The following is a 15,941-nucleotide window of genomic DNA, read 5'->3' as shown; positions in this document are numbered from 1 at the left end:
AACAATCAGAAAACCCAATTTTTTTAAAGTTTTATAATTTCACCATCCTATGTTTATGTAAAACATAATAGAGGTACCAATAATATAATCGTATTATTAAAATAAAAATATAGAACACTTTGTCTATAATTGGGAGTTTACTACCACTACTGCACGTCTCAGCTGATAAGATCATCTATTTGTGCCCTAGCTGTTTTCTCATTGCATTGTGCCGCCTTCCATAGAAACAGTTTTTAATCTAAAAAGTCCTTAATTTACAGTGTTTCATTCATTTTTCCATCTCCAACCACTAATTCTGCCAGTGTGTAGAACAGAATATGCACTCAATACATATTGGATGGATGGATGGATGGAGAAATAAGCAAGTCAACATGTTAAATTAGGAAATCCACATTCTCCCACCTCATTAGCTTTAGTGGGGACTGGTTAGGCAAGGAGTTTAAAGGAAGAGAACACCTTTATGTAACAGAAGGGCAGAATCAATCACAAAATCATTTGGTTTTCTGTGAAATCAATTCCGTATAAATCATCTGACTACCAATCTGCATTTCCTCTGAATTGCTAAGTACCACCCACTCTACTGATTTAGAACAGTTTTCCTATACATGAGATCGGCATATGCAAATTAAAATATCAGTGACTAAAGCAACATATGGCTTAATCTTTGCTTTAAACAAAATCTTATCAGGCATGAAAATCTTTAGCTGGAGATAGAATGCATCCTGACAGCCTGAACTTTAGTTGTTGTTTTTTTTTTCTTCTAACAGCAGTTATTGGTTTATCATTAGTTTAATCAGAGACAGACTAAAATGTGTTTGTTTTGCACCCTGATCACAGCCGACTTGTTAAAACTAGAAAAGCACATTGGAAACATAATATGCAGTGACATTCTGAGACTGGTGCTTAATTCTGTCCACCTGTTACCAGGTAAGTGTATCCAGGTGGCTTCTTGAGCTATTTGAAAAGCTCTCTCAGGTACAGAGAAGATAAAAGGAGCTTTTAACATATACATATGCTAGAAATCCATTCTTTTCCTCTCTGGAAGAGTCTACCTTTTGACCTTTTTCTATTGCTTCTTTTACAATGGTAACCCCTCTTTTCTAACTCCCTTTTATCCATATTCTCAAAATCTTATTTCAAGAGGTGAATAAAAGAAAGTCATTTTCTGTTTTTCTTGTTTACATTCTTTTTCTTATATCTACTCTCTATGCCAACTTTTCCTTCTTCAAGTATTTTCATTAACACCATCGTTACTATCATTTCTGCAATTAAAGTTTTCAGGGACTATTAAATATGGAAAAGGCACATGGCTTAACTTATGTAATTTATTATTCTCTAATGATTGAGTAATACAGGCAAAAGGAGTAAACATAAGTTCTTATGTCATTATAGAGCCCTTTACCTGGATGTACTATTTGCCTCTGACCTTCTGACATATCATTCCGAGAGTCTTGAGTAGTTCACAGGTTTTAATTAGGCATAAAACGCATTGATGGGGAGAATCATAATTAGTGCTACGCCAATGTTAGTTGTAGACAATTTCACTTATTTAACCATAATACTAATATATCTTTTGCTATATGAGAAGAAAATTGTCCTGTGCCTCATCAAATATACTTGGTTGAATTAGTCATGAAGTTTGATTTATTCTTTTTATAATCAGCATTTTTGTCCTAGAAACAACAAAACTCACTCGAAGCTTAAGTTACGCAATACCTGAGTTAAGAGAGGAGTGGGGAGAATGCTCTCACCCATGTAAAAGAACACATATGAAGATATATAATGAACCAAAGAATTTGCATTTTATATATTTAACTTATGATTTATAAATTTAACTTAGATCATTTATAATAATAAACTTAGAACCAAAGAAAATATAATCTTATTTATAACATCTTGTGGTTACTCTTTATGGTATGATAGCTCTTGAGTTGACTAATTTGATATAATTTTATCTGCCGCTTTACATATAATTTTTTAAAATATTATACTTGAGTCTTTGACATTTGGTTCAGCTAGTGGGCCATTTTGAAACAAAAGGATAGGAAATAAAACATTTTTAAAGGTATGTCTTTATTTTATAAATATAAAAGTACAATATGCTTATTAATTTGTTTTCCAAAATAAAATGTCACAAATGGAAAATTAAAAAATTCCCACAATCTCAAGAGTTAGAGATAGTCACTATCAGAAATTGTTTGATTCCCTCTGAGTATTTTCTAAAGAGGGTCAAATTTTTTTACAATTTTGAGACTTTTTTTAATTGAAATATAGTTGACATACAATGTTATGTTAACTTCAGGTGTACTACATAGGGATTTGACATTTGCATACATTATGAAATGATCACCATTATAAGTCTAGTAACCGTCTGTTCCCATACAAAATTATTACAATATTATTGACCATATTCCTTATCTTGTATATTATATCCCTGAGGCTAATTTGTTTTATAACTGGAGGTTTGTACCTCTTAATCACCTTCACCTATTTCGCCCCACCTCCACCCCCTTCCCCTCTGACTACTACCCTTTTGTTCTCTGTATCTATGAGTCTGTTTTCATTTTATCTTGTTTGTTTTTTCGTTTTGTTTCTTAGTTTGCACGTATAAGTGAGATCATATGGTATTTGTCTTTCTCTGTCTGGCTTACTTCACTTACCATAAAACCCTCTAGATCCATCCACATTGTCAAGACAATATTTTTAAAGCAATTTCTATTCTACATTTTTCAGTGATGACTTTCTTACCAATATTTTCCTTTTCATGAATGATCGTCTAACTTCTTGTTATTTGCTGCATCATATTTCATTATGTGGATGTACTCTAATTTATCTTAATGTTTTAAAATTGAATATATAGATTATACCTTTATCATTATAATAATGTTGAATCAAATATGCTTTATATACAATTTGTGTATATATCTATATTTTGGATAATTTTCTTAAGAAAATTTCCTACAAGGAAAATAATTTGGTGAAAAGTTTTTAATTTTAATTTATGTGGGTATATGCTGATAAACTCTTTTCCAGAAGTGTTTTACCAACTTATACCTATTTCAATCACTCATAAAAGTAATTGTTTTTATGACCCCAGATAAGAGTGAGTACTATTATTAGTTTGTTTGCCAAACATAATATTCCTTTTAGGTTAATTTACATGTATTTGATTACAGATAACTTTGAACATATTTGCTGTACTTTTAGTCCATTTTATTTTCTTGGTACTTGTCAGTCAGTGCATGTTCTTTGCTATGGGCATGTATTTGACATCCTCAACTCACGGGATTAAAGACTACATGATTTAAAAGATTTTTAACACTATAAAACAATACAACACAAATATACATTATATCTGCTGAAATTTTATTTTGAAAAATCCTGTCAAATGATTATGTTTCTAAATTTATCTTATTTTAAAAATATGCTTAAAACTTGAATGATAACTTTTGAGTTAGTGTTCCTCAGTTTCTTAATACTTGCCACTGTCAGTACCTCTATGAATGATTGAAAAAATTGACCCAAGGGGTTTGGAATCATCTAACTGTCAGCCCTCTTTAACGAAACTGGGGGCTAATGTAATTTTGGATCACAGACCAGTGGGCACGGAAAATTACCAGAATTTTTTCCCCTTAACCTAAGTCAGATTCATCCCCAAATTCATGAAGGTGAAAGGTTAATGTTCGCTCAATTACTATGTCATAAGCTCTCCTGATTTACAGTCTATTAAGATTTGAACATTTCCAGTTAAACTGACACATTTGACATTAAATTATGAGAGCTCTTTACTTTCTTTCCTTTGCTGAAAGTAGCTCTGTTTATCCTCCAAAGAGGTCAAGACCTCAAAATAAGAGATGGAATTTCTTTTATGATTTGAATTTCTCCTTGCTCACCAGTGATAAAATGGACTATAGAGGAATTCTTAATCTAGGAAAGGCAAGATTAGTTTGCTCAGTTTGTAAAAGGATGGATATGTAATGGACAAACTCTTAGACCAATAAATTCTAATATAAATATTTCACAAATATTCTACACATGATTTCTTTTAAGAAGAATTTCATCAAATCATGTTAGGCTACTCAGGCCTTTAATTCATTACAAAATAAGTTACACAACTTAATGACTAGTAGCTACATATCCAACCAACAGAAAGATTAATTCCATTCTCAGTTCTAAGAGTCACTGTATTTCTTATCATCCTCAGAATCACTATAATTAAAAATTGGGTTTTGATATTTAGTACCTACTTAATAGAGTTTCTGAGAGCATTAAATAAGGTACTGGGTTTAAGGCAGTGACTGGTACATAGTGAGTGTATAATAGCTAAATATTAGCTGTAATATTGTTGATAATATTTATGCTTAAGCAAAGAGATGTCTCTGAAATTTCATATATAGCAAACGCTCCTTAGAGCTAATGTATTTGACTTATTGCTTAATTGTTTCTCTACAAATACAATGGCAAGAATACAGAAAATAATTGTCTGTTTAAGAGTCCTAGGACTTTCTTCCCTTTTTAATGATGTTTCATTTTGAGCAGTATTTCAAACAGCAAAAGATGGAGTTTAAGGTTTAAAATGCATGTATCTGTGCAATTTATCTACCAAGAGGTAAGATTCTCAACTCTTTTTTCTTTACAGTTTTTAAGAGAACAGCAATACCTAATTAACCAAAATCTCTGCCCACGTAATTCCCTGACCACCCTTTGCATGAGGCTTAGTCTACTTGATGCCAGACATGCTACATTACTTAATGTCAAATTGGTACCACCTCCACTCTTTGAAAAGATGGAAACTTTTGCAGAGGCACATTTCCTGTGCAGTTCTGGCTTCACTATTGCCAATAAGAGGAGCTCATGCTAAACTTAGAAAGTAGAAATGAACCAGAGCCATTATTTTCTGGAAGTAATCACAGCCAGACTTGCAGGTAGACCAAAAATCACAGAGGCTTCCAGCAAGCTCTTGAGATCTAACATTTGGGTGCTTCCAGTTGAGTTATTTTTTGTTTTGTTTTTCCCGTCTTGTAAAGGCTTTATTTCTTCTTCATCATCATCTCATACAGACTCCGAGACACCACCCTCATTCTATTTGATATCCTCAGATCTTGTTGTAGTGTTTTTCCTTAAACAGGTAAATTTGAGTAAACACTGTATTGCCCGTTAATTTTTTAACAATAATTTTAAAATGCCATTGCTGTTGTATCATCAATGTGAGAAGACATCAATAACAGTACAGGACGAGGGGGTTCACACCGTATCACAGTGGGACAGAAGACTCACTAACAGGCGGGGTGAGACTACAACAGTGGTATGTACATGCATCCCTGTGCTCCAAACCCAAAGACATGCAGGTTGAAAAGAATATGTGGATTATACAGCGGATCTGGGCAGCCCAGCTGAGGCCTCTGTACCTTTCCAGAATGCCGCAATCTATTCCCCTCAAGGATACAGGAGATCTGCCTTGTCTGATGGCTTTATGTTTTTTTCATTACAAAAAGTTTACTGAATCAGACATTTTTAATGTCAGTTTGTGTGGTTACTGATGGCGGTTTTCCCATGACTTTCAATGGTAGCCTCCCAGATGTCTACTCTCTCAGCTCTTCCAGAGATCATGTAAGCACTAATAAATGTCAAAATCTTTATATCTGGGACAATGAGTGGCTTCTGTTCTCCTTATCAAACTCTTGAGCAGATAAAACAGACAAATTCTAAGCACTACCTTAAAATACTTTTGAATGAGATCCATTTGTATTTACAAATCAATACGAGTAATTTGACAGTACAATAAATAAATAAAGCCATGGTAATTCTGTTGGATTATCATTTGATTAATTACCTGATCTTCTAATACAGTAAACGTAAGACGTCTGGACTGAATATACTGATTCAAAGTGATTTTATTTTTCTTTTTAATAATACTACATGTAGGCAAAAAAGCACCAGACCCATGAGATTTTTATGGGCTGTGTACTGGGTTGAAGAGTGTCCTTTCTAAAACTGGTGTCTACCTGGAACCTCAGAATATGACCATATTTGGAAATAGAGCCTTTGCAGATGTAAGTAATTAAGATAAGGTGATACTTTAGGGTGGGCCCTAAATTCAATGGTGGTGTTTTTATAAGAAAAGGAGAGGAGGGCTTCCATGGTGGCGCAGTGGTTGAGAGTTCTCCTGCTGATGCAGGGGACACGGGTTCGTGCCCCGGTCCGGGAGGATCCCACATGCCACGGAGCTGCATGGGACCGTGGAGCTGCTAGGACCGTGAGCCATGGCCGCTGGTCCTGCACGTCCGGAGCCTGTGCTCCGCAACGGGAGGGGCCACAGCAGGGAGAGTCCCATGTACCGCAAAAAAAAAAAAAAAAGAGGAGAGGACACAAAGAGATACATATAGGGAATTAGGTCAAGTAAAGATAAAGGCAGAGATTGGAGTGAGTCAAATGTTAGCCAAGGAAAGTCAAGAATTCCCGGGAGCTACCAAAAAGCCAGGAAGAAGAAGGGAAGAATTCTTCCTTAGAGCCTTCAGAGGGAACACAGCTCTGCCAACATCTTGATTTCAGAATTCAAGCCCCTAGAACAGAAAAAATAAATTACTGTTGTTTTAAGCCACTCATTTTTCTGTGTGATTTGTTCCAGCAGTTTTAGGAAACGAATATAGGCTACTGCTAATAAACTTTCAAGAGATATATGCCACAATATTTTAAATGTTTTGGAAAAAGTGGAAAACCTCTCAATCAATTCACCTTAAAAATAAATCTGACGATGTCAAATAATAAAGCAAACCAAAAACAACCTCACAGATATATAAATGCAGAGAAGTTGAATACAATATTAACAACACAAATATCTAAATCAAGACTCTGGTGTTAATAAATATTACCAACTAAGATTTAATTCCAAGAATTCTAGAGTGGTTCAATATTAACAAAATCTATTGATAACATCTGTTATATTACAAGATCCATGGGAGGAAACACATCATCATCTCAGTGCATACTAAAAAGATATTCAATTAAATTTAAAAACCATTTCTTATTTAATAAAAACATTTAACTTATAAGTCTATGGATAAAAGGAAATGTCTTCTAAATGGTAAAGATTATCCATCTGAATCAAACAGCCACCACCCCAGCTAAATCGTAGAACCCCTGACATTTTATCTTTAGCAACATGAATAAACTATGGATATCTGCTGGCATTATATTAGGACTCCTAACCAATATAATAAGACAATGAAATAAACAGGAGTTGAACAGAAGGAAATAAATTTATTTTATCTTTATTTGCAAGTTTTATGGTCTACCTTGAAAAAACTGAACGAATCAACTGAAAAATACAATAATTAGTACATTAAATGTGGTAGCTGGTTGTAAAAATTTGGAACAAAATAAGTCCTTTTGCTCTGTACTAGCCATGCAAAGGTAAAAATAGATTTTAAAAAAGTTGTTTGCAATAGCACCCCAAAGTATAAATACTTAGAAATAATAAAAATTTAAAAGTTAAAAATGTTTTTTTATTTAAAACTACAATATATTATTGTGTTTTATAATAAAAGAATAAGAATAATCAGCCATGCTTTTGGGTTGGAAGAATGAATGATAATAAAAATATATAATTTTTGTTCAAATTAATGAATAAAATGAGCAATTTCTAATTTTTTCTACGTAAAAAAATAATAGCAAAATAATTTGCAGAAGAAAAAGGTAACATTGGCAAATATGCTCCTTTATATATTAAACTACAAAAATAGCTGAATGAGGAAAAAGTTAGAAACAATTAAAAATTATTAGTAAAATTATGATCATGATAACATGATCACCTCATATTAGTGGGGAAGGGATAAATTATTTGAAAAGCCAGATTTGGGGACAAATAGATAATTATTTGTAAATAAAAATTTAGAATTCTCTTTATATCATATATGCAATAAATCCCTAATGGAATAAAGATTTAAATGTAAAAAATTGAACCAAGAAGGAGAAAATGTAGCTAACGTTTATTTATTTCAAGATTGAGAAAATCTTTTTGTGCCTGACATCAAAATCATTGAAAGATGTGTCTGTGTAATACATTATTATAAATTTTATGTGACCAAAAAAACAAACAAACCAACCAAAAAGAAACAGTCAGCATTAACCAGGATACACCATTAAGAAGTCATAAAAGTAATTACAGATTGGGGGGAAATAATGACATATATGATGGAAAAATGATAAATATTCTTATTATATAAAGAGATATTTCAAATTTGTAAGTTTGAGCAATATCAGCTATTTCAGAGGAAAGGATAACTAATGGATCTTACAGCTTTAGCATTGTACACCGAGTAACTGCTCAGTGCATATAAGCAATTATTATTTTGTTAGAGAGGCAAGATAAATAAAAGATAAACAATGTGCTATAAAAAATGAGCAATTAGCATCCATATTAAGACACTGAAAAAGTTCAGTGGACCGATAAATATGAAGACATTTAAATCGTATAAACAGGGCTTCCCTGGTGGCACAGTGGTTGAGAGTCCACCTGCCGACACAGGGGACACGGGTTCATGCCCCATTCCGGGAAGATCCCACATGCCTTGGAGCAGCTGGGCCCGTGAGCCATGGCCGCTGAGCCTGCGTGTCTGGAGCCTGTGCTCCACAACGGGAGAGGCCACAACAGTGAGAAGCCTGCGTACCGCAAAAAAAAAAAAAAAAAAAAAGCATAAATCGTATAAACAATGTTACAAATATAATTTATAAAGCATGACATTTCACTTAGAATATTGGTAAGGTTTTAAAAAGAATAATAATAATTGCTAGATAGGATGTAGGAGAAGTACACCCACATATGCTGGTGGCAAAATTCTTAATATGAAAAAAATTCTAGAGGGCAATTTTGACCATGTATAGTTAAAATAAAAAACAAACAAAAAACTTTAAGAATGAGTATGTTGATGCAATTTGACTTTTGAGAATTTATTCTAAAAAATAATTGGTGCAGAATGCAAAGATGTTTCTTTCAAAACTAGAGCCACTCTGAATACCTATAAATAAAGGTTTGAATAAGAATAGTACCTTCAGGGGCTTCCCTGGTGGCGCAGTGGTTGAGAGTCTGCCTGCCGATGCAGGGGACACAGGTTCGTGCCCCGGTTTGGGAAGATCCCACATGCCGCGGAGCGGATGGATCCGTAAGCCATGGCCGCTGAGCCTGTGCGTCCGGAACCTGTGCTTCGCAGCGGGAGAGGCCACGACAGTGAGAGGCCCGCGTACAGAAAAAAAAAAAAAAAAATAGCACCTTCATAAAATGGGGTATTTTGCCTCAGAATGATTTAGAAATTACAAAGCAAACTTAAGAATCATGAGTACAGTAAGTTCTTTTTTTTATTCTTAAAGGTGAAGTTAGGTAGAAGTATATAGAGAAAAATGTCTAGAAAGATGCAAATACACGTATTACATATGCATATATATATGTATAATGATATTATGATTGCTTTGTTTTTTATGTTTACCCGTTTTTCCTATTTTCCCATAACGAACATGCATTTATTGGGTAATTAAAATGTTAATTGCTATGGCAAAAAAAGTTTATACAGATTAACGTTTATTGACATGAAATTGTACGTCATAATATATTTTAAATATTAATTACAAAACACATATAGCATAATTCTAAGATGTCAAAACAAACTGTGATACATAAACCAGAATGCTGTCTGTAGCAAATGGATTTATAAATAGCTTATCCTGCTTTCTTTTTTATTTGCATTTTAATATTTTAATAAAGAATATGAAATATAAAATCAAGTTATTTTTAAAATATGATCAAATACCTATGAGACCAAACAGCTATTAAATAACTGGAATAGCCTATCCCTTTTCAAATGGATGTGAAGTTATATTTCCTTTTTCAACATATCCAATAAGAATTTCAGCTTTTCTGTGAGTATTGCCATTTTTTAATAATCTACTTTTTCTTCAATTTATAAGTCAGATACTGCTTCCACGGGCTCATAGCATGGGCTACACGCAGAGGCTTGTCAGAAATGCAGAATCTCAGCCCCCACCCAGACCTACTGAATCAGAATCTGCATTTTAGCCAGGGCTTTAAGAAACTTGCATCAACATTAGTTTGTATTAAACTGAATTATATCAGTCAAGCCTACAAAAACATCACCTCTTTCTGGACACCCGTTCTGACGGTCCTAGATAAAATAGCAAAACTCTTTCCTCTCTATCTCTTCTCCTGATTCATTTTTCATCATAGCACTTACCATTATATGTTTATTTTTGAAAATTCTCTGGTTTCTCTACATTCAGAGGAATTCAGTCAATGGTCTTATCTAGTCGTGAAAAATGTTGAGTTCATAATTGGAAAGCAAGATTGGCTCAGAGTCACAGTGGCAATCAGATCAACTATTTATGCAAAAAATGCTTCTTGAACTTTTACCACATGCCATACACACACAGTGCCTAAATCAGTCCAAAGTTCCTGTCCTTATGAAATGTTCACTGTGGTCAAAGGAGATAGTTGAATGCAAAAGAAATGTTTGGTACGTTAGTTGGTGAGGGGTGCTGAGGAAAAAATAGTGGGTGACAGAAATGGGGAGGTTTGGGGTTTAGAATTTTCACAGTGTTATCAGGAAAGGCTTCATGGAGAAGCTGACATCAGTACACACTTATTTAAAGCCTTCTAAGCACAAGGTACTGTACTAGGGGTAACAGGAAGAGGGTAATAAGGAGATATATTGTAAAATAGGAAGGAAAAATGCTGTGGTAGTTCATATTAGATGGCCTTGGTTTTATCAACATTTATAAATGTTGATAAAAGGAAGCATTTATAACTAGCCAGGGGAAGGGTTGAGGACTAGCTGGTGTGGGTCAATTAGAGGTGGGGATTCTACCCTGTCTCCTCCCACCACTCTCCCATAAATGAATTGTGCACCCCTCCTCTGTGCTACCTATTGCATTGTGTGTATTCTGATCTCATATTAAGATAAGTAAATGAACACATTTGAGATTCCACTAAACTGGAAGCTGTCCAAGGGTACAGTTTGTGACAGATTCACCACTAAATCTCCAAGTCACAATTCAGAGCCTGACAATGTAAGAGATGATCGACACATGGTTGATGAAAGGTCACAGAATGGAAGGGCAGACAGAGGAGGACAAGAAACAGAAAATAGATAGTGGTGTTTCTTTGGGATTAGAGATTGGAAAAGAAGTTACAGCAGTGACCTCAGGAGAAGGAGAGGATATGGGATGTTGGAGAGAACATTGCTGCAATGACTGGGCTTGGGGTGCTGCTGGTTTGAAGGCCTGGTCCCAAAAAGGGGCTGACGAACTTGGAAAATAGGAAGGACCATGGGCATCAAAGTCATGTAGAGGCAGAAGAGCTAACTCCTTTAGGTTAAGGGAAGGGGATAGGTTGAAATGAAGCTGTGGTCAAGAAGAAGGGCCGTGCTTGAGTCTATTTCTCCATTATGTGTTTATGATAATGGCCTAAGTGTGAGTCAGCCGTTGATCATCCACAGCTTAAACAAGCATGGTGTCTGAGGCGGGGAAAACCCTATGTCAATTTTTCTAAAATCAGATTCTCATTAAGGACATTTCTAAGGAAACATAACTTTTAATGAGGGGCTTGACTAGTTAAGTTCTCTTGAAACAGCATGAGAAGGGGAATGATGTGGGCTCTCTGTGCTTGATGTCAGGAACCGGCTGAAGTTTGGTGATTACAGACTTAGCGGCTATAATGTCAGTGTGACGCTAGCCATCCCCGCTGATGCTTTGGGATCCAATTTAACTGCAGGCACAGCTTTTGATGAGGTCACATGACTGACAGTGGCGTCACAAAGTTTATTGCTTATACACACACACACACACACACACACACACACACACACACGCAAGCTTCCTAACTGGATGGATATATCCAATAGTGTTCCCAAGTGGCTTTACATCTACTTTACAGGCTGGTTCTGCTTGTGCATGGGAATCACAAGGAAATGTTTCCTCTTCCTGGTATTATAAGTCATGGATGTAAATTTATCAAGAAAATCGACATTGAATGCATTGACTGCTATACTTTGTAACTTGCCCAGATGGCACCCTTGGGCACTAGCACTCTTCTGTCAAACCTCTTCTTTGGTCATATTTCACTAGTTAACATTTAACTCAGCCTTTTTTTTTTTTTTTTGAATACAGCAGTTCCCTTGACAAGATGGGCTTATGGATTTTCAAGCTTATAGATTTTCAAGTTTCCTTTCCTCCTGGTGATAAACTTGGATGAGAACGATGACTAAATAGCAAGAAAAGCCTTTGTGTGACTAGCCATTCAAGGATTCTTATGAAATGGGGATTTTAGTAGTATGAACAGAAGTAATACGTTCTCCTGATTAGTGCTTGTTGACTGCCTGGGAGCCCAGGGCCAAGGCTGTTGAGTTATAGTCTCTGGTCTGTCACAAGCAAACTGTGTAACCTTGTCCAAGGTATGTTACCTCTTAGCATTTCATTGGTAAAGTGGGTGTAATCAGGCTTTCCTGACAGGAATGTTGTAAGGGTTAATTAATCGCTCTTTGTTAAGTGTGCTGAGGTTGTCAGATTAAAGCATTAGGGAAGTGTCAAGTTTGCGTTATTATGATATTATTTTTCTTTGTTTGGGAGGAAATGCCATTTCTGTGTAATTTACTTTACCAGTAAAATAAGCCATTTTAATCGATGCACAATCAAGCCCTTATTCATTGAGGACAAGGGTGTATACAGTTAGCAAGAGGACTAGTGTCAGCTGACGTAGGGCAGGAATCTGAAAATTCAGCACTGGATACAAAGAAAGCCTAGAAAATGAGACTTGAGGCAATCAGATTGAGTGCCTAGGAGACTCAAGTTACACACCCAATATAGTCCGTTATTAGCAGAGAAAAAAGACTGTAACCTTAGCAACCAATACCCAACCAAAAAAAAAAAAATTATCCATGTACCAAGAAATCTGCAAAGCGATTGTACATATGGCCTAGAAACTAAATATCACAAATGTTTCATTAGAATGGGGGATTTTAAACACATGGACTTATTAAAGACTTTCTTAATAATTTAGAAGTATACATGTTCAGATGTGATTTTACCATTGTGTAGGCTTTGACCATTACGATAATACCTGGTAAATCTTGACTTTTCCAAAGAAAATACTGATGGTTATATCTGAAAATGTTATTTAGCAACATATATAAGTTCTAGTAATTTTGAGACACTATTTTTTCTAATATGTGTGTTACTAAATATAACAAATGAATATAATAAGTAAACAGGCTAGTAAGAATGTGTACTAAAAATAAATACTCAGCACAAATATTTAAAATGAGGGAAGTTAATTGAATGTGTGACACAATTGACTGTAGATAAGTATTTTCTAAATAATGTCTTACAAATAATGACTGTAATGATTTGTGACAATAGTTTCCAGTATTATTCAATGTCTTTGTGATATTCTAGAATCATATCTTGCATTCAAAATTCCACAAGTTTTACAACTTTTCTTGGCCACATGGTTTCAACTTTATCATCATTCTGCTCCAGTACAGATTGATCTATGATCTCCATTTTGAGAAACATCAGAAATAAATTTGTAATGGATTCCTAATGATCTCTTTGCTTACCCCCTTGCACAACAGAAGCCAGATAAATCCTGTTCAAAATCCACTAGTACCATCTCACTAGAGTCAAAACAAAAACCATCAAGGCCCTATGTGGGGATGTCTGCAGCTACTTGTCTGCCCACATCTCCTTCCACATTTCTCCTTGCTTACGCTATTCTTGTCTCATTGCTTTCATTGATGTACATCAGAAACACTTGTGCTTGTTCTTTTCTGTGACTTTTGTACTTCCTGTTCCTTTTGCCTGGATTCTTCATTCACTTTACTCAGTTACGTGCTCAAGTATGCCATGAGTGTTCCTCTAGGAATCCTAAGAATAACAATACAATGATACCATTTTGTTAGTACTTTACTCTACATTTAACTTTCTCTATAACACTTTTTATCATCTGCCATATTATATATTCATCTCTTTAAAGACGGAGGACTTTGTTTTTCTCACTTTTGCAATGCATAGAAGAGTGCCTGGCACATAGTAGTAGCTTAATAATTATTTATGGAATACTTGAATACATACTGAAATATTGTTACTTTCCAAAAAATTCCATAAAATCTTAGCCATTACTAATGACGTTATTATTTATTGAATGTTCCAAAGTTAAAGTGCCTAGTTTTGATGTGGCTTAGCAGTTCTTGAAAACAAGTCAACATTTTATTGAAGGGCATATGTTTGGAAATTCTCCAGGGCTGAATCTTGTATTTCATGTGACAGCAAGTCTGTAGGTGAGGGTTTATATCCTCCCTAAAGCATTTACCAAGCAGAGCAGACACACACACTCAGCTCAGGAGCTCAAGATGGATTAATGGGGAAAGCAATCCAGTGGCCTTGTTGTAGAGTGTGCTGTTGTTCACCCTCAGACTTACATTTTTATTTTTATTTAGTTATTTAATTTTTACTTTATAATTTTTAAAACAAATTTTGCCATGATATTTTTTTTTAATTTTCTTTTATATTGGAGTATAGTTGACTTACAATCTTGTGTTAGTTTCAGGTGTACAGCAAAGTGATTCAGTTATACATATATGTGTATCTATTCTTTTTTCAGATTCTTTTCCCATTTAGGTTACTACAGAATATTGAATAGAGTTCCCTGTGCTATATACAGTAGGTCCTTGTTGTTTATGTATTATATATATATATATTTTATATATAGTAGTGTGTACATGTCGATCCCAAACTCCCAATTTGTCCCTCCCCCCCCACCTTTGATAACTATAAGTTCATTCTCTAAGTCTGTGAGTCTATTTCTGTTTTGTAAATAAGTTCATTTGTACCCCTTTTTTTTTTAGATTCTGCATATAAGCAATATCATATGATATTTGTCTTTCTCTGACTTACTTCACTTAGTATGATAATCTCTGGTCCATTTTTAAATACAAAAGAAAAGTTGGGAGGAAAATATGATGTGGGGCATGTAAGTTTCTTAGAGGCTAATTTTGCTAGACTTTTTTTCATTTGATTAACCTGATACCGTTTTATTTGATTAACCAGGTACCTGATATCTGGTTTCTGAGAACATAAAGGAAAGCCTATTACTACTTCTCTGAATGTTTAAAATCCCAATTATTCTTCAAAATTCATCTCAAATGCCACTTTCTCTTTTGATTCCCCTTCCAGCCATAGCTGCTTCCCCCACTATTCACCTTTCATGCACCTTTATGAGAGCACATGGTACCCAATAACACTGAGTTAATTCAGGGCAGTTCTATGACCTATTTATCCTTTATCTCCAGCATCTAGTTCAACATTCACCCTGGAGTAGCCACTTAATAAGTATTTGTAGAAGGTTTACATGTACAGACATTCTAGTCAGTTGATTTCTTACTCATCTATCGTCAACATGTGTATGTTAAGATTATTTCATAAATCAGTTAGAAATTAAAAGCGTCTTTAGAGCCTTAGGGATTGTGTTGTGTTATGAAATCATCACTGTTGTCATCAATTATATATGTACATATATATTAATTAAACACCTACTCTGAGTCTGGGAGGTCTATACGTTGCTGAAAACTCGCATGTACTACTGATTTGTATCATCAAATAGTAATTTAGGTCTGCTATTAGAGCTCTGAAGTACAAATGCTATTTAGAGGACTCTTTGGTTCATTTCTTTTTCACAGGATGAATCATGTTAAATTACAAAGAAAAGTGGAATATTTTAGTTACAAGAGCAGGGAACTGGAGTCTTAAGGTTATAGTTTTAATTTTTCAGTATTTGTTTGACTTTGAGGTAATACAGACCCTTTTATGTCTCTTGTCATTTGTAAAAGAGGAACTTGAGATGGATGATAACTGTGGTAGGCAGAGTAATATTTCCCAAA

This window comes from Globicephala melas, chromosome 2 (assembly GCF_963455315.2).
Source record: "Globicephala melas chromosome 2, mGloMel1.2, whole genome shotgun sequence".
Classification (NCBI taxonomy): domain Eukaryota; kingdom Metazoa; phylum Chordata; class Mammalia; order Artiodactyla; family Delphinidae; genus Globicephala; species Globicephala melas.
This window is presented reverse-complemented; position numbering follows the sequence as displayed.